This window comes from Dasypus novemcinctus, chromosome 18, assembly GCF_030445035.2.
Source record: "Dasypus novemcinctus isolate mDasNov1 chromosome 18, mDasNov1.1.hap2, whole genome shotgun sequence".
In the NCBI taxonomy this organism is placed as follows: Eukaryota; Metazoa; Chordata; class Mammalia; order Cingulata; family Dasypodidae; genus Dasypus; species Dasypus novemcinctus.
Window position 1 is genome coordinate 70266706 of NC_080690.1, and position 27923 is coordinate 70294628.

A 27923-nucleotide genomic window follows, 5' to 3' on the forward strand; every position below is an offset into this window, starting at 1 on the left:
CGTCAGCTCTCTGTGTGTGCAGCACCACTCCTGGGCAGGTTGCACTTTTTCGCATGGGGCGGCTCTCCTTACAGGGCGCACTCCTTGCGTGTGGGGTTCCCCTATGCAGAGGACACCCCTGCGTGGCACGGCACTCCTTGTGTGCATCAGCACTGCGCATGGGCCAGCTCCACACGGGTCAGGGGGCCCTGGGTTTGAACCCTGGACCTACCATGTGGTAGGCAGATGCTCTGTCAGATGAGCCACATCCGCTTCCTAGGAAATGTCTTGAGACAAATGAAAATGAAGGGAAGCGGGTGTGGCTCAAGAGATTAGCTCCCATCTACCATATGGGGCATACCGGGTTTGGTTCCCAGGGCTTCCTGGTGAAGGCAAGCTGACCCACATGGAGAGCTGATCCATACAGAGAGCTCACACAACAAGATGATGCAACAAAAAGAGACACAGAAGAAAGACAATGAGGGAAGCGGACTTGGCCCAATGGATAGGGCGTCCATCTACCACATGGGAGGTCCACGGTTCAAAACCCGGGCCTCCTTCACCCATGTGCAGCTGGCCCATGCGCAGTGCTGATGCACGCAAGGAGTGCCCTGCCATGCAGGGGTGCCCCCGCGTAGGGGAGCCCCATGCACAAGGAGTGCGCCCATAAGGAGAGCCGCCCAGCGCGAAAGAAAATGCAGCCTGCCCAGAAATGGCGCTGCACACATGGAGAGCTGACACAACAAGATAATGCAACCAAAAAAAGAGATTTCCGGTGCCGCTGATAAGGATAGAAGCGGTCACAGAAGAACACACAGTGAATGGACACAGCAGACACCTGGGGGTGGGGGGGTACAGAGAAAAAAAAATTAAAAAAGGGAAACGGACTTTGGCCCAGTGGTTAGGGCGTCCGTCTACCATATGGAGGGTCCGCGGTTCAGACCCCGGGCCTCCTTGACCCGTGTGGAGCTGGCCATGCGCAGTGCTGATGCGCGCAGGGAGTGCCTTGCCACTCAAGGGTGTCCCCCGCGTGGGGGAGCCCCACGCACAAGGAGTGCGCCCGTGAGGAGAGCCGCCCAGCGTGAAAAGAGGGTGCAGCCTGCCCAGGAATGGCGCCGCCCACACTTCCCGTGCCACTGACGACAACAGAAGTGGACAAAGAAACAAGACGCAGCAAATAGACACCAAGAACAGACAACCAGGGGAGAGGGAGGAATTAAAATAAATAAATAAATCTTTAAAAAAAAAAAGACAATGAGAGACACAGCCATCAGGGAGCTGAGGTGACTCAAGTGATTGAGTGCCACTCTCTCACATTGGAAAGTCCCAGGATCAGTTCCCAGTGCCTCCTAAAGAGAAGTCGAGAAGACAAACAGACACAGAAGAACACATAGCGAATGCACACAGAGCAGACAGCACAAGCAGCGAGGGGAATAAATAAATAAAATAAATCTTAATTTAAAAAAATGAAAATGAAACAACATATGAAAACTTATGGGACATGGGAAAGGCGGTGCTCAGAGGGAAATTCATGGCCCCAAATGCTTACATTTAAAAAGTAGAAAGGTCAAATAAGACACCTAACCACACCGCTGGAGGAACCAGGGAAAGAACAGCAAAGTAAACCCAAAGTGAGCAGAAGGAAGGCAACACCAAAGATCATAGCAGAAATAGAGAATAAATAAACAATAAAACCTGTGTGGCAGTAACCAGAGAAGCCATAAATTCCTAGCTAAGGCAAAACAAACAAAAACCCACTAAAAACCAAACCTTGTAAGTGCATTTCAAAGTGCACAAGCACACTCATAAGCACAATAGCTATCTGTAGTAGACTACTCCGTCTACATATCAGTTACTTCATAGAAACATGTTTCTGATCTTGCAAATCCCAACGTGGCTCTGTGCCTTCCTTGCTCCTGTCTGAGACGATCCCCTGAAACCTACTGGTGGTACAGAGCACTGCACTGAACAGCCCACAGCTGCCCAGGACCAGCTTCCTAATTTGTAAGAGTCCTAATAAACGGCTACAATTTTGTTATATGGAGAGGTCTGCTTCATTTTTTTATCTTAAGTGTCCATCAAACATTGGTGGAATCTCTTCTGTAGGTTCACAGCTGGACACTTGGTGAGCCAGCCAGGAGACCAAAGGGAAAACAAGCCAAGGGCAATGGAAAGCTGTGGGGGAAATGCCGGGGCGGCTGATGTCCTTTATGCATGGGGAGGTAGCCCATCTTTCAGGACAGTGCAGCTCAGTGCATGAGTGCAGGATACCCTAAAAACACCAGGTGGAGCCCCTAAAGGGGAACCTGAGGGGTAAATGGAAATCTCAAGGCAAAGAAGTGATTGCAGCCACCACGTGGCCGTTGTTATGGGCAGATAGATATGCTTCCAAAGCCCAGTTCAAAGCAGAAACTGAAATAAGGAGATTAGAAGAGGCTTTAGCTCTAGAGAAGGATATTCAGTTAGCATGCTCCAACAACACTAAGTGTATTATCAAAACATGTGCAAACTCAAGGGGGACAATTAGAAGTAATGGCATGTAAAGTGGTCAAAAGGCATGGAAGGTGGCAGCAGGTCCCAGCAGTTATCCACAGGGAAGGCTGGGATCTGAAGGTGTGGGACTCCTGGAAGAGTGCAGAAGAGGGAGAAAGGGAGGAGGAAATTGAAACTGAAGATAAGCCTAGGCAAGCAAGATCGTTAGTAACTACAAGAATTAAAGCCAACAGGCGTCCCAAAGACCCTCACAAAGAGATCCCCACTCAGAAGCACCCAGTAATAAGGGAGTCTACCCCTGCGGGATTAGAATTAACAGGAAAGTTTAAACAAAAAGGCCAGATTGTGAAGCAACTTGGTTACTAAGATTATGGGATGTAGGGGAAGATGGTATTATGCCTTCAGAAGTGAAAATGGCCAAAACGACTAGGAGAATTCCACATCCCTCTCCTCATCAGCGTCTTTACCAGGCACGGCAAAGACCTGCTGGCAATCAGAATTTATTAGGGTGGTGTGCTGCGGTCAGCTCACAATAAGTTAGCTTAAAGGGAAGGCAATGCAAAACTTAAGAAATAAAAGGACAGAGAGAAAGACACAAGAGAGGAGATAAAGATGGGACCAGGGGACTCACAGCTTCTGGAACTGAGAGCTTCGACCCTAGTTTCCATGTATTTATTGGAAACTACCAAGCAGCTATTTGCTATTAGAACTGCAACGTCATCTACAATAATAGGGAACAACTGCAACATCTACAATACAGGTGTAACATTTACAATAAGGAACAGGTAAGCCAGTTTCCCACATTTCCCCCATTTTGTTTTTGCAAAGTCTATGCAAATGATGTTTCACCAATTAACAAAGCTTCCTGCATGATATTTTCACTTTTAGTTTTGAACAATACTCATTAATTTTTTTTCTAAATACATTTGGTTCCAGGATTATTCAAATTTAAAACAAGAGATTTATATATTCAACAAGGTACATATATATATATATATATATATCACATTACAGTTCATCAAATCACTTAAGTACACAATGTTACATTATTAAAGTTCTGATTAGTACTCAAGCATTTTATACATAATCCATAACTACTGTAGATTATACTGATTTGGGCTATGGGTGGGAGGCTCTTTGTCTCTTCAGAGATAACCTAAACTATCTGTGACTTGTGGGTGTGGGATCATAAAAGGCTGCAGTCCAGTCCTGCCCTTGGTGAGCAGGAAACAGTTTAACAATGCAAGGTCTATAAACTTTAAGTATTCAGGGGAAATGCAAAGAAAATATGCTAAAAGCTTATCGAATGCCTGAGGTCCATGCTAAAAGCTTACCTAAGATGTGGAAATATATGCTAATTCAAGCCTATTGAGAACTGAAACAAAAGGACCATTTGGCCTTTCCTCTCTGTATAAAAGGGACTAAAAAGTCTCGTTGGGGCTGGGGATTGAAACAGAAATTTCCCAAGTCCAGCCGGCCGTCAATAAACCATTTTTCCTTCTCAAAATCATTCCTGAGTCCTGGCCTCTCTATACTCAAATAATTGAACTTCTCTCAAATTCTACAACAATACAACAACAAACAATAAGGTTTCCAACTAGCAGACATTTAATGAATAGACTTTCATTTCTCATGGGCTTAAAATTCCCAACTGGCAAGGCTATATAGGCCAGTACTGCATATTAGTGCTGGCCACATCCAATTCACAGGCTACGTCATTACAAACTCCATTCACATGAGAACACATTGTATTTATCAATTACAGCAGAGAATATAGTTTTGTCTTACCCAAACATTTATGAATTTGATTGAGCAGCAGGGACCTTACAGCTTGTCCCAATTGTTTGCCTATTCCAAGCCCTTAAAATACCATTGTCTCTGATGTTTTTTAGTAGGGTCACTGCCACAGGTTTCTTCCACGCAGCCAGACTCATTGCCATCAGGCCAGGGCAGAGAGCCTTGAGGAACTGTTGACCTTTTCACACAGTTTTTGCACTTTTTGTATTCATTCAGGTTTGTTTTACTTTTACGAAACATATCTCACTGAATGCTACCACAATACTTTTACAACCTGCTATATGCATACTAGTTCTGTCTCACATATCTCCATATTAACCATTTTATTTTAGGACAAAATACACCTTATAACATTTCAGTTAGCATGCCTACAAACTTTTTACCTTTTTCAATATTTGCTTAACTTTTATATCTTTCATTTTATCGTTCCTTTCTTTTTTCCCCTTTTTCTTCCTTTTTCTCTTTCTCTTCCTTCCTTTTTCTCTTTCTCTTTCTCTTTTTTTCCTTCCTTTTTCTCTTTTTTGGTTTTCTTTCCTTTCTGGGCAGCACCCACCCTTCTCTGGGCACCCGCCCTTCTCTTTTTCTTTTTCTTTTCAACACACACTGAAACAATTACAACATACACACTGACACTGAACAAATAGACAAACACAAAAACATTTCCAAATCTATAGATCTAGAATTCTTCATTGCTTACTTTTATAATTCAACATTACTTTCCCAGTTCTCTTCCTCTCAATTTCTTTCTTAATCTCTTTCTGTCCCCAAGCCATACTTGCTTTATGATGCCGTGCTTGAACAAGTTCTGTAGTTTAGATATTTTGATGTAAAGCCATTTTAGCCTTCGGAATGAGACCCAGCCGTGCAGGTTCCAGCTTCCATCTCTCTCCATCTGCATGACTGGAGGTTCTGGGTTTCACAGGAACTTTCATTGTCTCTTGGCGTTCACGATATGGTTTTATCCAATGAGCTGGTACCCACACAGGACGTTCTCTGTCTCCTGGGGAAATACAAGCAAGGACTTCCAAGGCTTTCCAAATCACTCGGGGCAACCACTTTAATTTCCCTCGCGGCAATCCTTCTTCCCTTCAGGTCCCCAGATTGGGTGCCAGTTGCTGTGATCAGCTCACAATAAGTTGGCTCAAAGGGAAGGCAATGCAAAATTTAAGAAACAAAAAGACAGAGAGAGAGAAACAAGAGAGGAGATACAGCTGGGACGAGGGGACTCACAGCTTCTGGAACTGAGAGCCTCGACCCTAGTTTCCACCTTGTATTTATTGGAAACTACCAAGCAGCTGTTTGCTATTAGAACTGCAACATCATCTACAATAATAGGGAACAACTGCAACATCTGCAATAGCACAGGTGTAACATTTACAATAAGGAACAGGTACGCCAGTTTCCCACAATGGTGTGTTTGTAAAGTTGGATATGCTACCACTATAGGCAGATGGTCATCTATGGAAGAATTACAGGAGATAGCCAGAGAATTAGGAATGAAGCACACAGCATACACTGAACACTTCCGGGGACCTGCTGATGAGCTGTTCACTGCCAGTGTGAAAACTGAAATCCTCCAGGCCACGCCCCCAACCTGGTGTGGGCGGCAGCGGTTGCTCTCAGCGCACTGGCCACCAGGCCGCTCACTGGCTGGCACAGGCACTCGCATGTGTGGGTGAGATGGAAAGAATAAGGTCGAAAGGCGTAAGGAAAGTAACCAAGGAGGACTGGCAAGGGAAGGGGCAGGTCTTTGTACACCTAACTCGCAAACAATTGCGGGCTCATCTAGTTGCCACAGACACTCCAATAGAAAAGAGAGAGAGGAAACCACCTACTGCTATTAGGAGTGGGATTCTGGCAAAAGCTGCCTAAGGAGGAAAGCTATCAGCCTCTGCCTACGTCTAAATCTGCACCACAGTTATCATCCCCTGAGGAAAGTAAGTCTGGTCTAAGGGGGTAGAAACCCCCCTGCCTTGAAGACTAGGGGTGGGGCCACGGTCGTCAGCAGATACAGGTGACCACAGGCGAGGGGAGGCCCCCTGGAGCGCTGGTTATCCACCCGTCTCCAAGAAGCCGTGTGCACGTTGCAGCTGTTGTAGAATTCGAGAGTTCAATTATTTGAGTATAGAGAGGCCAGGACTCAGGAATGATTTTGAGAAGGAAAAATGGTTTATTGACAGCGGGCCGGACTCGGGAACTTTCTGTTTCAATCCCCAGCCCCGAACAAGACTTTTTAGTCCCTTTTATACAGAGAGGAAAGGCCAAATGGTCCTTTCTGTTTCAGTTCTCAATAGGCTTGAATTAGCATATATTTCCACATCTTAGGTAAGCTTTTAGCATGGACCTCAGGCATTCGATAAGCTTTTAGCATATTTTCTTTGCATTTCCCCTGAATACTTAAAGTTTATAGACCTTGCATTGTTAAACTGTTTCCTGCTCACCAAGGGCAGGACTGGACTGCAGCCTTTTATGATCCCACACCCACAAGTCACAGATAGTTTAGGTTATCTCTGAAGAGACAAAGAGCCTGCCACCCATAGCCCGCATCACAGCCTTTATTGATACTGGAGCAGAATATATGCTCCTCTGTGGGGATTCCTGGAGATTCAACGGGGGGAAAGCCCAAAAGAGCGCAAACCACCCTAGCATTGCAGATTGGGCCCCTCACCCACAGAAGTTACACTGCATGTATTTCCCCACTCTCCCACTCCCACATATACATTAGGGGTGCAGGTGTCACACAACTTAGACCTGACCGCCACCCGCTTCTCATCCACACGGTGAACTCAGTTATACGGGGTGCGGCTCGCCGGTCCCCAGTGCACCTGCCCCACCCAGGGGGGTCACCCATAACAAACAACATCACCTTCCGAGTGGACATGCTGAAATCAGAGAAACGTTACAAGAACTGGCGGGAGGGGCTCCTCCTGGCCGCACGGAGCCCGTTCAGTAACAGTCTTGTACGGTCGGCATCAAAGCCTGTTGGAGGACGACGGAAGGACAACGAGACCCGGATAAGGTGGTTCTTCCCGGACACACTGCAGTGCTGAGGTTGCGATGCTTCTCGACAACTTATCGGACCAGTTAGCAGAGTTCCATGACACACCAGGCCTAGCTAACGCCTTGTTCAGGAGCCACCAGCTGAAGGTAGCCAAGGTCGGTGGGCACTGGCGTGGGGAGGGCGGCAGCGGACTTCCCAGGTTTTGCCACAAGGGCACCCACATGGCCTCGCCACCTGGCACAAACGTGGCAGCTGACCTAGCAAGATGGGAAAAGCTGCCAGATGCTGTGTTACACCATAGTGACAATAGGATGCTGACTCCCGGGCTATGACATCTCTAGACACGACAGCCCTGCCATTACAGCGCCGTTTAATGAGCTGAGGACGGGCCACCAACGAAGCCAAGATCCAGGGCCCAGGACAGTGTGTAAAATTCCTGGGGGGGTTGATCGGGTAAGGTAGTTCGGGCAGCGGTCATAGGTAAGGAGCAAATGGACCCAACCCACACAATAAGGAACTGCAAGCCTTTATGGCTATCAGACTGCTGGACACCCTTTATACCCCACCTAGGTCAAATCCTTCAACCATTACGCAGACTGAAGAGGGGGTGTGGCGGTCAGGCTCGTGTGTCGGCATGGCCAGGTAGTGGTGCCCGGATGGTCAAGCAAGCACTGGGCTCACTGTTAATGTGAAGATGAGGACACTTTGTGAACCTAAACCAGCAAGAGCTGATGGACATCTCCCATTAGCGGAGACCGCCTTCAGCAGTGACGGCCAATCAGGCGAAGGCCTTCAGAGGAGCCGTGGTGGTCTCAGCTGTCGAAGAGAGAATTTTCATCTCTGCTTCGGCCAGTTCCTGCTGGGGAACTCACTGAGGACCTTCCTCAGAGTTCCTGGCATGTGGCCTAGCTCACAGAATTTGGACTTGTGTCTCCCCACAGTCACGTGAGATAATTGTATAAAATCTCATAATATTTACAGATATCTCCTATTGGTTCTGCTTCCCCAGAGAACCCTGTCTGATACAGGGGGTCAGTGACGTTGGGTCGCTGAGGCCAAGCAGGCATGTGGACAGGCAAAGAGAGCTGTGGAACAGATCTGGTCTCTGGGTACTTTAATAGCAGGGCAAGCTTGTGGATTGGGTGTTGCCAGCTACCCAGAAGGGTTTGGGCGGGGCCTGTGCCAAAAACAAAACTGGAAGCGAATCCTGCTCAGATTCTGGTCCCAGCAACGGAAAGGACCAGAACAATGATATAGCACTATCGAACAACTCTCGGCAGTACCTCTAGCTCTTATGCAAACTGAGCCTCTACCGGTGACTTGGCCAATAACTGTGCAAATGTCTTTGCCAGTAAGTGGATGGATCAAATACACTTGTAATTTGACCGGAGTGTTTGTGCACAGGCTAGCACACTACAAAAATGGCATGCTTTTTTTTTTTTTTCAGTCTTGTCATGCTTCTTGACAACAAAGGAGTTCTCCATACTAGCCGCTCTCTGAGGAGTTACACAAATTACTGGGGCCAGTTGTGTAAGGAGAGAATCCAAGCTCTTCCCCACCCTCCTTGCCAGTGGTAGAGAAAGTGGCATCAATTACAGGGGGTGCAGGAGCCCTTGGGAGGATGCCTGGGTTATGGGTGGCTCCTGCAGAGGCCAGCCCCCTCCGCCCACCAGTGGCGAGCAATAGCAGTTCAAATAGCTGCAGACACCACGCGGGTGGACGGAGAACGTCGGAGCAGTCAATGGGCTGAGCTCCGAGCTGTCTGCCTGGTTAGAGTCCACGTGCACCGACAGTGGGGCCGTGTATCGTGGTCTGCCTCTGGATGGGACAGTGGCCACAGGAGAAAGGACCTTTGTGGGAAAAAGAGTTTAGATAGCATTTGAACTTTGTATGACCTGTTCCTTATTGTAAATGTTACACCTGTTCTATTGTAGATGTTGCAGTTGTTCCCTATTATTGTAGATGCTGTTGCAGTTCTAATAGCAAACAGCTGCTTGGTAGTTTCCAATAAATACAAGGTGGAAACTAGGGTTGAGGCTCTCAGTTCCAGAAGCTGAGTCCCCTGGTCCCATCTTTATCTCCCCTCTTGTGTCTTTCTCTCTGTCCTTTATTTCATAAACTTCTACGTTGCCTTCCCTTCAAGCCAACCTATGGCTGAGCTGATCGCCACAGACCTTAGCTAATAAGGGCGTACGGGGTAAAGCCCTGGGGAAGATATCTGGGTTAGGGCATAAAACCCAAGTGCCAAAATAACAATCCGGCATGTTCCGGCACGTTCCAGCCTATACCTCACACACGCCTCCAGGAAACCTTAGCTAAAACTAGATGGGTGGATGAAAAACATGCCCAAGCAGATTGGCGACGTGGTAAATCGGGACACGAGGGTCCTTCGACTGGGTGGGAGTTAACGTAAAAAGTGACCTCTCCATCTGAAACGTAGCGACGTGCTTACAGCCTGGGAGTCCTATCCTACACACGCTCCCCAGAGGCACCCCCTACCCCGCAATGCGGGGCAGACGTCATGGCCAATGCTGGCAAACTGACTCTCTAGGACCCCTTCCCCTGCAGATGGACAAGAGGACGCCCTAGCTTGGGGGGACGCTGCTCCGGGCGTTCTGCAGGCTTTTGGAAGTCGATGAGCAAATCGAGCGCCAGCAATACAAGGATTCGAGACATTTCCTAATGTCTGGGTACCCACAAGCCATTGACAGAGACCAGGGCACCCATTTTAGGGTCACCAAGTTCCAGGACTGGGTACAAGAAAGAGCAATCGCCTGGCGCTTCCGTGTGCCACGCCAGCCCCCAGCTGCTGGCTGGACGGAGAGGAGGGCTGGGATTTTAGAGCAGCGGCTGCAGCAGGTATCCCCAAACCACAGGGGCGGGCACCTCACTGCAGGAAACAAATGGCTCAAAAATAGTGCACCGACGACTGGCCAAACCTCAACGCCGGATCGCCGCGGGCCCCCACGTCCATCCAGCCACCGTGGAAGAGAAGGAATGTGGGAACGAAGGTCCACAGGCCATCCCCAAAGGCCCCCGCGAATTTGGTGGGGTTTATGCGGGAAATACCCGAGTGGGGAGGTACGAGGACGGGGGAGGGACTTAGCAGTGGCCCTGACTCCTATTTCTTATGTCGCAGGTCCCGCTGCTCTAGGCCACAGGCAGCCTTCTCTACAGAAGCCGGGACGGAGGTCACTCTCCCTTTACGGCTTAATGGACAGGCTCCTTTATGTACCATTTTACCCGGGTCATGGGCTAAAGGGGGTGCGCCTGCCGGGGAAGAAGCCAGGGTTGGGAACCGGCTTGTCAGGCGATGGGCGTGGGACGTGCACATTCCTGAACAGTCATGACCTTCCCTAGTTCCTGGTAAACCTCCTGTACTTTGTCCCAAGGCTAATGTTTCTGGTCCTTACAGCGGAAAGAAATGGATTACTGAATTGGGCAACCAAAGTAGCACAACCCATAATAACTGGACTGACAGCTGGGTGTGCGGGCAGGGCCCGACTTCCTCCACGGAGGGAACGCCTTGGGCGTTTAACCTCACGCAGTGGGGAAGCTGGGTCTGACCAAGTCTCCAGGCGACTGGAATTCACCGTGAACTAACCTAACGATTTCTATTCTAACCGGCTCACGCCGTCCAACAACTAAGGCTGCACACACCTCGGGGAAATCAACTGAACACCGGCCACTGCCCTTAGGGCACTCAACAGGGGACGGACTGGGATGAGTCAAGGCTGAACCAGGTGTCTACTGGGAGACGGCACCCCTATGCTTAGAGCGAGACGAAACTAAAAGTAATAACTCTCCTGTCCATTTAGGATGCCTCCCACGCGAGCCCGCCCTTGAATGTGTATCATGCCTGATACGTGGAACACAGGATACAGGCACAAAAACCATACCCGTGGCATTTCCTTGGCCTCTCGACAGGGTATGTGGGCATGTGGAAACCGTCTATGGCCGTATTTATCCTATGGCCGCACAGGCGATGTGCACGAGGATATTCTCTAAAGGGGACAAATACTAAAAACGTCACCAAAGATCCCTATAGCTTTCAAGCCCTAAAAGCCCTCCAAACTCGTGGTATAGCTTGGTGGGAATAGACCCTGACCTTACTCCTCTCAACAGCAGGAGGCTTTGATGCTAATTTACAAAGAGATGGGTATCTTGCTAAAGCTTTAAATGACAGTAAGCAAAGTTTTCAATAATTAACAAAAGAAACCACCCAGACGCACAAGATAATCCTGCAAAATTGTATATGGCCTTAGATATTCTCACAGCGGCACAGGGAAAAACTTGTGCCTTAATTAAAACTAGCTGTTGGGAAGCAGATGTGCCTCAAGCAATTGGGCTCCCACCTACCACATGGGAGGTCTGTGGTTCAGTTCCCAGTGTCTCCTAAAGAAGACAGCATGCTGGTGCGACAGGCAGGCACGGTGAGCTGACACAAGATGACACAACAAGAGACACAAGAAGAAAAACATAATGAGAGATACAACAAAGCAGGGAGCAGAGGTTCCCGATGTCTTTTAAAGAGGATGAGCAGGACAGCAAGCTGGCAAGACAGGCAGGCACAGTGAGCTGGTGAGACAAGATGCTGTAACAAGAGACACAAGAGGAAAAACATAACGAGAACAGGGAATGGAGGTGGCTTAAGCGATTAGGTGCCTCCCTCCTGCATCGGAGGTCCTGGGTTTGGTTCCCAGTGCTGCCTAAAGAAACAAGGAAAGATGAACAGACACAGTAAGTGCAAACAGTGGGGAGGTGGGGAGAGATAAATAAATAACATAAAACTTAAAAAAAACCAACTAGTTGTTGAGCACATCTACCTGATAAAAACACTAGTATCACTGATCTTTTAACATATATGGAAAATGAAAAATTGACTATCACCAATATGGGGGTCTCTGATGTTTTCAGCACTTGGTTGCATCAGTTACTGGGCATTTGGGGATCTGCTTTACTAATTTTCCTCTTGACATTAGCAGGCATAGGTGTTGGTGTATGTATCTCATGTTGTTCTTATGGATTCTACCTCCAGATGTGCTCCTCAATTGCCACTCAGGGATATTCGTGTAAGAGGAGAGGGTAGAACGTAAAAGTGAAGTTTTTTGAGGGGTGGAGCATGAGGTCACAAACCAGAGAAGCCAGCAATTCTTAGATGAGGCAACAAAAAAACCTCACCCTGTAGGAGGATCTTAAAGCACACGTGCACAATCCTAAACACGATGTCTCTCTGCATGTGGTAGTTTAAGGCTCTTGCAGACGCCAGGAAATCAGGTCCTTGGAGTTGAACCATCCTACGGGTGTAAGCCTCTCGTAGGCTGGACCTTCTTCTGATAAGGTTACTTCAGTAGGGCATAACTCAGGGTGGGTCCTAATCCTCTTACTGCAGTCCTCTGTAAAGGGACCCAACACTGAGAAAAAGCTATAGAAACTGAGAAAGAAAGCCACAGGAACTGAGAGGAAGCCAGAAGCTGACGCCACGAAACCTGGAGGAGAAGCAGACGCCGTCATGTGCCTTGCCAAACGACAGGAGTCCAGGATTGTCAATAGCAGCTCTTCAGGGAGAAAGCATCACCTGATGATGCCTTGGCTTGGACATTTTTTCAGCCTCAGAACCATAAGCTTGTAAGATGATAAATCACCATTGTAAAAGGCAACCCATTTCCTTTCTGGTATTTCGCTTCCAGCAGCTTTTAGCAAACTACTAAACTACTCCTACTGCCTATCAGTAACTTCAAAGAAATACGCTTATGGTCTTGAGAATGCTGGCTTGGCTCTGCGCCATCCTTGCTCCTGCCCTGTGTAAGCCCCTGGGTGGTGTAGAGCACTACACTGAATGTGACAAATCTTTTGCTAAAGTGACAAAGAAAAAAAGAGAGGGTACAAATGACTAACATCAGAAACGAGAAAGGGGGACTGTAGCAGTTTGATATGGGTATGAATTCCAAAATTAGATATTGGATTATTCTGGTAATCTGATCTGTACCTGGGCATGATTGAGTTATGATTAGGGTGTTGAGTCGCCACTCACCAAGGGGTGGCGACTCAGATAAAAGGCACGGTGAAGAACAGAGTAGAGAGTTTCCCATGTTGGAGATTTGATGTTGGAGTTTGATGCTGAAGACTTAAGCTGGAGTTCTGGGTAATAAGCTCACAGAGGAAAGAGAAGCCAGGCCCAGGAAGAAAGGAACCTTGACCCCAGAGAAAAGCAAGACCCTGGAAGGGAGCAACCCAGGAAGCCTGAACCCTCCCAGACGTCAGCAGCCATCTTGATCCAACACATGAAAATAGACTTTGGGGAGGTAAGTAACTTATGCTTTATGGCCTGGCATCTGCAAGCTCCTACCCCAAATAAATACCCTTTATAAAAATGAACCAATTTCTGGTATTTTGCATCAGCACCCCTTTGACTAATAGAGAATTTGGTACCGAGGAGTGGGGAAGTGCTTTTGCAATTACCAAAATGCTGGAACGGTTTTAGAAATGGGTAAGGGGTATTTTTTGGAGGAATTGTGAGAAGCTTGATGGAAAAGGTCTAGAAAGATTTGAAGAGACTGTTGATAGAAATATGGATGCTAAAGAGACTTTTTAATGATGGTTTTGAAGTAAATGATGAAACTATTATTGGAAACTGGAGGAAAGGCGATCAGTGTTTTAAAGTTACAGAGAACTTAGCAAGATTAACTCCTGGTGTTGTATGAAAGCCAAAATTTGAAAATGGTGAGCCTGGGCATTTAGCTGAAAAACTTTCCAAAATAAACCCAGAGAATGCGGCTTCATTTCTACTTGCAGCTTATAGCAAAATGCTAGATGAGCAAGATAAGCCGAGAACTGAACTGCTGGGCACGAAGAAAACAGAAACTGATTCTGAAAATTCCAAGCCTCTGGAAATCAGGCTCCCAGATGAAAGTGCCCCATTGGAGGACTTAACTAAACGTGGAACTGGTAAATCAGAAGGGAAGATGCAGTTATGTCAGAAAGACTTCTGGAAAGTCTCACTGTCTGATGGCTTGGACCCCTGCTTCCTGCATGCCAAATCAACAAGGGTTTTGAGAGAGCTGTATGAACAAAACCACCGTCAGCCTGGAATAAAAAGGACATGGAAAGGAGAGATTGAAGGAGAAACAGCTTTAAGAGGAAAACCATGGAAGCTGAGATCTGGAATTAGGACATAACCTTGGGCCAAGAGAGGAACCCCACCCATGTGTACAGAGAGGGTGAGTTTACCCCAGCAGTTGAAGAGGGTAAATGTTCCTGTCCAATGTTCTGGGAGAGTTTTGCTGCCCCAAGGTACAGAGAAGGTGGGGCACATTCCCCAAGGATTAGGGCAATTAAGGTCAGCACCCCACAGGTCTGAGAGGGGTGAAACTGTTCCCTAAAGGTTAAGGAAGGCCAGGGAGTCAACTTGTTGCTCTGAGAGGGTTGAGCCCTTATGCCAAAGGTTAGGGGGAATGTTGTCTTCACATCACTGTACTAGGGGGGTTAAGACTCTAACCCAAGGATTGGGTGAGGTGTGGCAAGCACCCCAACACTCTTGGAGGGAGAGGTCTGGAGCTTGGTTGACACCCAAATGCTTGATGAGGGTGGAACCAAGAAAATGACCAATGGACAAGAATGTGGAAAGGGTGGGTCCCCATCTGGTCCCAAGGAGAAGAAACCATCATCTTAAGAATGACTCTCAGACTGAAATCGAATGGAGGATGCCCTGCAGGTTTGCTGAACTGTAGAGGACCCGTGACTCATGTTTCCCCTCCTGATTTCTCCTTATTATAATGAAAATGTTTATCCTATGTCTGTCCATTTGTGTATTGGAAAAAGAGAAATTGTTTTGTAAGTTTCAGAGGTCTATAGCAGACAGGACTTTGCCCCAAGACAAACTGTATTTCTTTAAATTGATTGTGATATGATTTAGTACTTGTATTGTTACTGATTTAAGGTTTTATTTTTAATATTATAATATCTTTTTGGAATTCAGAGGGTGGAGTGTAGCAGTTTGATATGGTTATGAATTCCAAAAATAGATATTGGATTATGCTTGTAATTTGACCTGTGCCTGGGCACGATTGAGTTATGATTAGGGGCATTGAGTCCCCACCCCTTGTAGGATAGGGACTCACAGATAAAAAGCATGGCAAAGGACAGAGCTGAGGGTTTCTGATGTTGGAGTTTGATGCTTGAAGAGTTAAGATGGAGCCCCAGGAATTCAGCACGCAGAGGAAAGAGAAGCCAGCTCCAGGAAGGAAGGAACCTTGAAGCCAGAGAAAAGCAAGACCCTGAAAGGGAGGAACCCAGGAAGCCTGAACCCTCCCAGACGTCGGCAGCCGTCTTGCTCCAAATAGATTTTGGTGAGGGAAGTAACTTGTGCTTTATGGCCTGGTATTTGTAACCTCCTGTCCCGAATAAATACCCTTTATAAAAACCAACCCGTTTCTGGTATTTTGCATCAGCACCCTTTTGGCTGACTACTACAGGGAATATGGTGCAATAGGAAGCTCCAGGAATCAGTCTGTCCACCAGAACACTTTTAGCACATAGGAACTGTCTGAATCAACAATTTTGAAATTCCAGAGTCCAGTAGAACACTGTACATCATCCAGGGAAAGCAGAAGTATAAGGCTGACGAGTTACAGTAAATACCACTAAATTGCTCCCTCTGCATGGCGGTCACCAGAGCCCATCCCCCACTCTCATGGCAGGCCACCGTCAGTCTGGCCCATGGCCAGAAAGGGACATAAAATCCCACTTCCCCAAGATCCAAGGTGAGCATGGGCCCATAGTTGATCCTGGCTTTTGATTAGCTACTTCAGATGGCTGGGGGACTGGCTCTGAGGGTAGCCATTGCTGCAGCCTGCTGTGGGCGAAGACGGTGGAGAAGACATCAAGACTGTGACTTCCTCAGAGCTGTGGAAGACAGTTGAAGGGCTGCGTTTCCTGGGCACGTCAAGAAAGCAAAGGCTCAGGGAGCTGTGGAAGAAGTTCCTGGCCTATTTCCTGGCTCTTCTTTCATCCCCACCCCAGGGCAGTCTGGAGCTGGTCTGCACCCCCTTTGTGGGTCCCTGGCCCGGTTATGACTGGGAAACACGAACTTGGGAAACTCCTCTCAGGCATGTCCTCCCCTCCCAGAATTTGCCTTCCAGGCAAAAGCAGCTTGAGAGAACAAGAGCTGTGTAAGAAACAACTGAGGTGGACAGCCTAGGACAAAGGTTTACCTGCTTTAACTCCCATGGTGGAATACCTGGGAGAGGGAGAAGGTCTGTCTCCTGGGAAATAGAGGGGCATTCAACTCCTATAAAAAGGGGAACACCCAAGCCACTAGCAAGCACAAGCCCAGGACAAGACAAAGGCCCAGAAAAGACAGGGAGGACCTGCGCTTCACATTTGCCTTGGACATACCTTCCTGATAGAAGGGCTGACACTCAAGAAAATCTCTGTCATGTTACCAGCTGACGACAAGCTCAAGAAATGGATTTCTCAGAATAAATCTCAGAGTTAAAGTGTTAAAATATTAAAATGTATAGTGTCCAACAAAAGGCCACAAAACAAACAAAGAAACGGTAAATGGTGGCCCATCCAAAGGCAAAGGATAAAAATCCAGGACACAGCAACAAAGAAGACCAGACTGTGGACTTGCTGAACAAAGACTTAAAAAATCATCTTCAGTGTGCTCAAGGAGATGGAGGAAAATACAGAAAAGAAGTAAAGGATATTAGGAAAATAATGATTAAACAATATGAGAATCTCAATAAAAAGTTAGAAATTTGAAAAAAAGAACAAAACAAAACTACTGTAGATGAAGCCCACAATAACTGAAATGAAAAATTCCCAGGAGGGTTTTAACAGCAGATTGGAGCCAGCAGAAGAAAGAATGGGTGATTTGAAGACAAGACAACTGAAAGGAGTTAGGCTAAGGAGCAAAAAGAAAAAATAATTCTAAAAAGTAAAAACAGACAAAGAGTCATTTGGGACACAATTAAACATGCCAAGTATGCATTTTAGAGTCCCAGAAGGAGAAGGAAAAGAGAAAGGAACAGAAGGTATATTCAAAGAAATAAGGACAGAAAACTTCCCAAACTCAACCAAATGTTACCAGACTTTGTCTAGGTTCTTGACTAAGCCACAGAAATGAATTTCAAGAGCATGTCGGGTGAGTGAGGCCAGTAACTTATTAAGGTAGGGAGGGAAGAAAAATGGGAGAAAATAACAGGTCATGGGTCCCAGACAGAGAGGAAGGGGCTGAAAAGTGATAAAGTGGGCTGATTTACAGACTACAATTCCCCATTATCCATTATAAATGCCCAGGTTTTACTTGCGTGGCCACATGGCAGGGGAAAAACAGTGAGAACAGGGCACAGGAGGCAGGAACGGGTCCAAAGACAAGAGAGAGTTCAGACCTTGTGCCTGCTTTGAACCATTAATTTTTCCACCCCTTTGCTAAGGACAGGGGAAGAGTTCCAGCTGTTTGCTGTTTTGATTGATTCCCCCATGAGGGTACAATGATAAAGTCCTTGAGGAATATCCAGGGCTTCTCCTGGCTTCCGGAGGAAATCCTGTACTGAGTGGCAGAATCTTGGGGAAGGTCTTCCAGCAGCCAGCTCGGGGATATTGATATCCAGGTTCCAGATCCATCTATTGATTCCCTATCTTACTAGCTGGCTTCAAAAAGACATACATATACACATCCAAGAGATCCCAAGAACAACAAACAGTATCAACCTGAAAGCAAATATGCCCCAACACATATTGATCAAACTATCTAATGCAAAGGACAAGGAAAGAGTTCTGAAAAGCAGCATATGTTACATAGAAGGGAGTCCCAATTAGATTAAGTGTTGATTTCTCATCAGTAACCATGGAGGTAAGAAGGCAATGGGCTGAAATACTTAAAATACTGAAAGAAAACAATTGCCAACTGTGACAGTTTGAATTTGGTGAATCCAAAAACAGAAAGATTATGTTTTTGAACTAATTAGTTCCTGTTAAGTGTCAGATACTTTTGACTGGACTGTATCAGTGAGGTGTGACTTACAAGAAATGAACTCATATGTCCAAGAAGTGCAGCATAACCCAATCAGAATAAATCTGAATAGACCTACTCCAAGACACATACTACTCAGAATGTCAAATGTCAAAGATAAAAGGGAAAATTCTGAGAGCAGCAAGGGAGAACCAAGCCATCACAGACAAGGGATGCCCAGTAAGACTTAGTGTGGATTTCTCAGAAGAAACCATGGAAGCAAGAAGACAGTGGTGGAAAGTGGATTTGCCTCAACTGATAGAGCATCCACCTACCATATGGGAGGTCTGTGGTTCAAACCCTGGGCCTCCTTGACCCGTGTGGAGCTGGCCCGTGCGCAGTGCTGATGCGCGCAAGGAGTGCCCTGCCATGCAGGGGTATCCCCCGCGTAGGGGAGCCCCACGCATAAGGAGTAAGCCTCGCAAAGAGCTGACCTGCGCGATAAAAGCACAGCCTGCCCAGGAGTGGCACCGCACACACAGAGAGCTGATGCAGCAAGATGATGCAACAAAAAGAGACAGATTCCCAGTGCCACTAACAAGAATGCAAGCAGACATGGAAGAACACAAAACAAATGGACACAGAAAGCAGACAATGGTGGGGGGAGAAACTAAAAATAAATAAATAAATCTTAAAAAAAAAAAGAAGACAGTGGTATGATATAATTAGGATATATTTTTTATTTTTATTTTTTACTTTTTTATTTTTTTTAAGATTTATTCATTTCTATCCCCTCCCCGCCCCCGCCCCAGTTGTCTGTTCTCTGTGTCTATTTTGCTGCATCACCTTCTTTTGTCTGCTTCTGTTGTTGTCAGCGGCACGGGAATCTGTCTCTTTTTGCTGCGTCATCTTGCTGTGTCAGCTCTCCGTGTGTGCGGCGCCATTCCTGGGCAGGTTGCACTTTCTTTCGCCCTGGGAGGCTCTCCTTACGGGGCACACTCCTTGCGCATGGGGCTCCCTTATGCGGGGGACACCCCTGCGTGGCATGGCACTCCTTGCACGCATCAGCACTGCACGTGGGCCAGCTCCACATGGGTCAAGGAGGCCTGGGGTTTGAACCACAGACCTCCCATGTTGTAGACAGACGCCCTATCCACTGGGTCAAGTCTGCTTCCCCAGTTAGGATATTGAAAGAGAAAAATTGCCAGCCAAGAATTCTTTATCTCGTAGTCACCCATATGCTGCTTACAAGAAATTCACCTTAGACCAAGGGATACAAACCGACTGAAAGTAAAAGATTGGAAAAAGATAACTGCACACAAATTGTAACCAAAAAAGAGCAGGGGTTGCTATTCTAATATCAGACAAAAGAGACTTTAAATGCAAAAAAAATGGTATGAGATACAGAAGGCCATTAATATTAATAAAAGGGACAGTCCGCCAGGAAGATAGAACAGTCATAAATGTCTATACACCTAGCCAGGGTGCCCCAAAATACATGAGACAAACAGGCAAAACTGAAGGGAGAAATAGACATATCTACAGTAATCACTGGATTCTTGATAAAAACACTCCAAAAGATAGGAATACAGTAATCACTGGAGACTTCAACCAACACCCCACTCACATCATTAGACAGAATAACTATAAAGAAGATGAACAAGAACAGAGAACTTGGGAAATGGACTTGGCCCAGTGGTTAGGGCGTCCGTCTATCACATGGGAGGTCTGCAGTTCAAACCCCGGGCCTCCTTGACCCGTGTGGAGCTGGCCCACATGCAGTGCTGATGCATGCAAGGAGTGCCACCCCACGCAGGGGTGTCCCCAGCGTAGGGGTGTCCCCAGCGTAGGGGTGTCCCCCGCGTAGGGGTGTCCCCCGCGTAGGGTAGCCCCACGCGCAAGGAGAGCCGCCCAGCGCGAAAGGAAGTGCAGCCTGCCCAGGAATGGCGCCGCCCACACTCTCCATGCTGCTGACGACAACAGAAGCAGACAAAGAAACAAGACACAGCAAAAAGACACAGAAAACAGACAACCGGGGGAGGGGAGGGGAATTAAATAAATAAATAAATAATTTTTTTTAAATTAAAAAAAATCTTTAAAGAACAGAGAACTTGAACAGTATGATAAACAAGTTAGATCTAACAGACATAAACAGAACGCTGCATCCAAACTCAGCAGGGTATACATTCTTCTCAAGTGCCCATCGATCTTTCTCCAGGATAGACCATATGTTAGGGCACAATGAAGCTCTCAATAAATATAAAAAGACTGAAATTATACAAAGTACCTTCTCAGATCATAATGGAATGAAACTGGAAATCAATAATAGACAGGAAAAAAGTAAACTCACAAATGTGTGGCGGCTGAACAACACACGCCTAAGTAATCAGCGGCTCAATGAAGAAATTGCAAGTGAAATCAGTAAATACATTGAGACAAATGAAAATGAGAACATATCAAAACTTATGGAATACAGTGAAGGCAGTCTTGAAAGGGAAATTAATAGCCCTAAATACCTATATTAAAAAAGAAAGACCTAAATTCAAAGATTTACCTGAACAACCAGAAAAACTAGAAAAAGAACAGCAAACTAATCCCAAAGCAAGCAGAAGGAAGTATATAATAAAGATTAGACCAGAAATAAATCAAATTGAGAATAACGACAACAACAAAATAGAGAAACACACTGTGCTGATGTATGCAAGGCGTGCCATGCTGCGCAGGGGTATCCCCTGTGTAGGAGGGTCCCATGCACAAGGAGTGCGCCCCTCAAGAAGAGCCACCCCACGCAATAAAATCGCAGCCTGCCCAGGAGTGGCACTGCACACAGAGAGCTGATGCAGCAAGATGACGCAACAGAAAGAGACACAGATTCCCAGTGCCACTGACAAGAATGCAAGCGGAAAAGAACACACAGAGAATGGACACAGAGAGCAGACGGGGGGGGGGGGGGGGGGGGGGAAGAGAAATAAAAAATAAATCTTAAAAAGAAAATAGAGATGGGCAGTGGATCTGGCCCAGTGGTTAGGGCGTCCGTCTACCACATGGGAGGTCCGCAGTTCAAACCCCGGGCCTCCTGACCCATGCGCAGCTGGCCCATACGCAGTGCTGATGCGCGCAAGGAGTGCTGTGCCACGCGGGGGTGTCCCTGCGTAGGGGAGCCCCACACGCAAGGAGTGCGCCCATAAGGAGAGCCGCCCAGCGCGAAAGAAAGTGCAGCCTGCCTAAGAACGGCGCCACCCACATGGAGAGTTGACACAACAAGATGACGCAACAAAAAGAGACACAGATTCCCATGCTGCTGACAACAACAGAGGCGGACAAAGAAGACGCAGCAAACAGACACAGAAAACAGACAACCGGGGGTGGGTGGGGGGCGGGGGGAAGGGGAGAGAAATAAATAAATAAATAAATCTTTAAAAAAAAGAAAAGAAAAAGAAAATAGAGAAAATCAACAAAACCAAAAAAGCTGGCTCTTTCAGATCAATCAAACTGACAACCCCCTAGCCAGACTAACAAGAGAAAAAGAGAGAAGATGCAAATAAATGCAATCAGAAATGAAAGGGGGAAGTTACAACGGACCACACAGAAATAAAAAGGATCATAAGAGGATGTTATGAGAAACTGTATGCCAACAAACCAGACAACCTAGATGAAATAAACAAGTTCCTAGAAATACACAAACAACCTACACTGATGCTACAAGAAATACAAGAAGTTAACAAACAATCACATCTAAATAGATTGAATCTGTCATCAAAAATCTCCCAGGGAAGAAAAGTTCAGGACCAGATGGCTTCACAGGTGAATTCTACCAAGCATTTAGAAAAGAATTAACACTAATCCTGTTAAAACTCTTCCAGAATATTGAAGAGGAGGGAAAATTACCCAGTATGCTTTATGAAGCCAACATCATCCTAACACCAAAGCCAGATAAAGATACAAGAAAAGAAAATTACAGACCAATCTCTCTAATGAACATAGACACAAAATTCTTAACAAAATACTTGCAAATCGAATCCAACAGCATATCAAAAGACTTCTACATCATGACCAAGTGGGATTTATTCCTGGTATGCAAGGCTGGTTCAACATAAGAAAATCAATCAACATAATACACCACATTAACAAATTGAAGGAGAAAAAATACATGATCATCTCAATCACAGCAGAAAAGCCATTCGACGAAATCCAGCACCCTTTTTTGATAAAAACACTTCAAAAGATAGGAATAGAAGGAAAATTCCTCAATATGAAAAAAGGCATATATGAAAAACCCACAGCCAACATAATACTCAATGGGGAAATGTTAAAAGCTTTCCCTCTAAGTCCTGGAACAATACAAGGTTGCCCACTGTTACCACTGTTATTCAGTATTGCACTAGAAGTTCTAGCTAGGGCAATTAGAAAAAAAGAAAAAAAAAATTAAAGGCATCCAAATAGGAAAATAGGAAATAAAACTCTCCCTGTTTGCAGATGACATGATCCAGTACTTAGAAAATTCTGAAGTACCCACGACAAAGCTACTTGAGCTAATAAATGAGTTTAGCAAAGTGGCAAGATACAAGATCAAAACACAAAAATCAGTAATGTTTTTGTACACTAGAACTGAACAATCTGAGGAGGAAATCAGGGGGAAAATTCCATTACAATTGCAACAAAAAGATTCAAATACCTAGGAATCAATTTAACCAAAGAAGGAGATGACTTATATGCAGAAAACTACAAAAGAATGCTAAAAACAATTTAAACAGACCTAAACAAATGGAAAGACATCTGTGTTCAAGAATTGGAAGACTAGGGAAACGGACTTTGGCCCAGTGGTTAGGGCGTCCGTCTACCATATGGGAGGTCCACGGTTCAAACCCCGGGCCTCCTTGACCCGTGTGGAGCTGGCCATGCGCAGTGCTGATGCACACAAGGAGTGCCTTTGCCACGCAAGGGTGTCCCCCGCGTGGGGGAGCCCCACGCGCAAGGAGTGTGCCTGTAGGAAAGCCGCCCAGCGTGAAAAGAAAGTGCAGCCTGTCCAGGAATGGCGCCGCCCACACTTCCCGTGCCGCTGACGACAACAGAAGCGGACAAAGAAACAAGACGCAGCAAATAGACACCAAGAACAGACAACCAGGGGAGGGGGGGAATTAAATAAATAAATAAATCTTAAAAAAAAAAAAAGAATTGGAAGACTAAATATCGTGAAGATGTCAATCTTACCCAACCTGATCCATAGATTCAGTGCAATACCCATCAAAATTCCAACAGCCTACTTTACAGAATTAGAAAAGGCAATTAACAAATTCATTTGGAAGGGAAAGTGCACCCAAATAGCCAAAAGCATTCTAAAAAAGAAGAGCGACATGGGAGGAATTTCACTGCCTGACCTTGAAACACATTAAAAAGCTACAGTAGTCAAAACTGCATGGTACTGTTATAAAGATAGATACATTGATCAGTGGAATAGAATTGAGAGTCCAGAAATAAACCCTGACCTCTATGGTCAACTGGTTTTTGACAAACCTACCAAGTCCATGTTAATGGGACAAAACAGTTTCTTCAACAAATAGTGCTGGGAGAACTGGATATCTATAACCAAAAGAATCAAGAGGACCCCTATCTTACTCCCAATACAAGAATCAACTCAAAATGGACCACAGACTTACATATAAAAGCTAGGACCATAAAACTACTAGAAAAAAACATAGGGAAACATCTTCAAGAACTGGCGGTGGTTTCTTGGACCCTTACACCCAAAACATGTGCAACAAAAGATAAAATAGATAAATGGGACCTCCTCAAAATTAAAGCTTTTGCACTTCACAGGACTATTTCAAAAGGGTGAAAGGACAGCCGACTCAATAGGAGAAAATAATTGGAAATCACATGTAAGATAAGGGTTGTGTTTTTTTTTTAAGATTTATAAAATAAATAAATCACCCTGTTGTTTGCACTTGCTTTCTGCTCCATGTCCATTCTGTTGTGAGTGTCTTCTTTTTTAGGAGACACCGGGAACCAAACCCAGGACTTCCCCTCCATGTGGTAGGCTGGCACCCAACTGCTTGAGCCACATGTTTCCCCAGTAAGGGTTTAATATCCATGATATATAAAGAAATGCTACAACTCAACAATAAAAACACAAACGGGGAAACGGACTTTGGCCCAGTGGTTAGGGCGTCCGTCTACCATATGGGAGGTCCGCGGTTCAAACCCCGGGCCTCCTTGACCCGTGTGGAGCTGGCCATGCGCAGCGCTGATGCGCGCAAGGAGTGCCGTGCCACGCAAGGGTGTCCCCCGCGTGGGGGAGTCCCACGCGCAAGGAGTGCGCCCGTGAGGAAAGCCGCCCAGCGTGAAAGAAAGTGCAGCCTGCCCAGGAATGGCGCCGCCCACATTTCCCGTGCCGCTGACGACAACAAAAGCGGACAAAGAAACAAGACGCAGCAAATAGACACCAAGAACAGACAACCAGGGGAGGGGGGGGAAATTAAAATAAATAAATAAATCTTTAAAAAAAAAAAAAAAAAAAAAAAAAAAAAAAAACACAAACGACCCAATTAAAAAATGGGTGAAAGATTTGAATAAACATTTGTCCAAAGAAGAAATACAAATGGCAAAAAATAAAAACACAGGAAAAATGTTCAATATCATTAATGATTAGGGAAATGCAAATGAAAACTACAGTGAGTTATTTTGTGCCCATCAGAATGGCTGCTATTAAAAAGACAGAGAATTGGAAGCGTTGGAGAGGAGGTGGAGAGATAGGAACACTTATTCATTGTTGGTGGGAATGCAGAATGGTACAGCCACTCTGGAGGACTGTTTGGCAGTTCCTAAAGAAGCTGAATATAGACTTGCCACATGACCCTGCAATACCACTACTGGGTATATACCCAAAAAAACTGAGAGATGAGAGCAGTGACATGAACAGACATCTGCAGACCAACGTTCATAGTGTATTATTCACAATTGCCAAAAGTTGGAAACAACCCAGGTGTGCATCATCTGATGAAGGGATAAACAACCTGTGGTGTATTCCCATGATGGAATATTACACAACATTAAGAAGAAATGAAGTCATAAGGCTTATGACAATATGGATGAAACTGGAAGATGTTATGTTGAGTGAGGCAAGCCAGACACAAAAGGATAAATATTGTATGATTGTGCGACTATGAACTAAATATATTATGTAACATATTTCATGATTTCATTTATATAAAATATAAATACAAATCAATTTATAAAGATGAAATTAGATTATTGGTTATACAGGGCTAGGGAAGGCATGCTAAGGGGTGTGGAGTCTTTCTTACTGGAGTAATGAAATGGTTCTAAACTTTTTTGTGGTGATGAATGCAAAACGTTGTTATTATACTAAAAGCCACTGGTTATACACTTAGATAGATCATACAGTATGTGACTATATCTCAGCAAAACTTCTGAATAAATAAATGTTCAAGAATAGCCAGAAATAGCAGCTATGTACAGCAGGGCAAACACAGAGACATCGAGAGGTGAAGAATTTTCTAGTTGTTTGTTTATTATTACTATTATTATTTCTGAAATAATGAAAATGCTCTAATAATGATTAAAGTGATAAATGTTCAATGATGTGATTATACAAAATACCATTGATCATACAGTTTGGATAAACTGTATACTTTATTAATATGTACCTATCAAATTGATTTGTTTAAAAAAAAAGTGAGGGAGAGAATAAGACATTCCTAGAAAAACAAAAGCTGACCGATTTCATCACCGCTAGACCTGTTCTACAAGCAATGCTAAAAGATTTCTTCAGCCTGAAAGGAAAGGGCACTAGACAGTGGTTTAAAGCAGCATAGGGCAATTAAGACCTTCATTAAAGGTAACCAATTGGGTAATTATAAATGCAATTATAAATTGTATTGTATTGTTTGGTATTTAACTCCACTTCTTCCGACAGCTGATGAAATGCAAACAGATTAAAGGTAATGATAAATCTAAGGTTTTGGACATAGAGTGTACAAAGATATAATCTGTAAGAAGTGAAAAAAAAGATGGGGGATGGAAAGGAATATGAACTGTGTATGTGTATGCTACTTAAGTCAAGGTGGTATAATTGCTAAATATTTAGGATGCTAAATTTTAATCCCATGGTAGCCACAGGAAAATATGGGAACAATATATCCAGATCGAAATGAGAGAGACTCAGTATGGTGCATATATTAGTCAGCCAAAGGGGTACTGATGCAAAATACCAGAAATTGGTTGGTTTTCATTAAGGGTTTTTATTTGGAGTAGAAGCTTACAGTTACCAGGCCATAAAGCATAAGTTACTTCCCTCACCAAAGTCTATTTCCACAGGTTGGAGCAAGATGGCTGCCAACATCTGCAAGAGTTCAGGCTTCCTGGGTTCTCTCTTCCTGGGGCTTGCTTCTCTTTCCTCTGTGGACTTATTTCCTGGGGCTCCAGCTTAAGACTTCATCATCAAACTCCAACATTAAAAACCCTCAACTCTGTCCTTTGCCATACCTTTTATCTGTGAGTCCCTACCCACCAAGAGGCGGGGTCTCAACACCCTACTGACGTGGCCCAATCAAAGACCTAATCATAATTTAATCACACCCAGGAACAGAACAGTTTACAAACATAATCCAATATGTATTTTTGGAATTCATAACTATATCAAACTGCTACAGTGCAGTACAAAAAAATCAAATAAATATGAAAGTAGGCATTAATAGAAGATTTGAGGGATAGAAGAAGTATAAGACTGAAAAAGACTAAAGAGCAAAATGGCAGAAGTCCTGCATTATCAGTAGTGACTTTGAAAGTACATTTATTAAAATCTCCAGTCATAAGGCAGAGATTGGCAGAATGGATCAAAAAGCAGAACCCAACTCTGTGCTGTGTACAGGAAACTCACCATAATATCAAAGACATAAGTAGGCTGTAAGTGAAAGGATGGGAAAAATACACACCATGCAGGTAGTAACCAAAAGATAGCTGGGGTAGGTATACTAAATATCCAGAAACTATGAAGAATTTCTTCAACTCAACAACAAAAAAGACCAATAACTCAATTTAAAAATGGGTAAAAGACTGAGTAGACAGTTCGCCAAAGAAGATCTAGAAATGGTGAAAAAGCACATGAAAAGATGCTCCACATCATCAGCAATTAGGGAAATGCATATCAATGAGATACCACTTCACACCCACTAAAATGGCTATTATTTCAAAAAATGGAAAATTACAAGTGTTACAGAGGATGTGGAGAAATATGCACATACCTAAGAATCAAGGCACCCGGAGCACTCTCTTGTGTCCCCTCACTATCCATACCCTGCCAATCTATCATCATAATTTTGGGGATTTTTTTTTTGCCACTTTTCCAACTACATATTCTCTTTATTTTCACACCCACCAATAAACACTCACAGGCCTTAGTCATTTGAAACGTCCGACTTGAATACACGTTTTCGTTTTGTTTTTGTGGTTTTGGCTTCTGCGCCTGGGCATTTGCTCAAGGCACACTCCAAGCTTCTGAAAATCCTGGTTGAATGAATGAATGAACGTTACAGCTTCGTCTGACAGGACGGCGGGGGGAAGGAAGCCGGGGCCAGCCTGACTGGACAAGGGCCCACCGGACCGTCCTCTGACCAGCGCCGAGCCCCCGGGGGCGGGGCCTGTCCAGTCACGTGACCCGTGCCGCCCTGCGGGGCG

The 27923-nt window shown here is 45.2% G+C and overlaps 1 long non-coding RNA gene across 1 annotated transcript; it reads right to left on the reverse strand.

Moving 5' to 3' along the window:
- Positions 1-3074: 3074 nt before the first annotated feature.
- On the reverse strand, positions 3075-27869 carry LOC139436888 (uncharacterized). Its single transcript, XR_011646392.1, has 2 exons — positions 27639-27869; positions 3075-5269 (listed from the first exon to the last, which is right to left on the reverse strand). It is a non-coding gene; the product is annotated as an uncharacterized lncRNA (long non-coding RNA).
- Between the last annotated feature and the right edge of the window lie 54 nt (positions 27870-27923).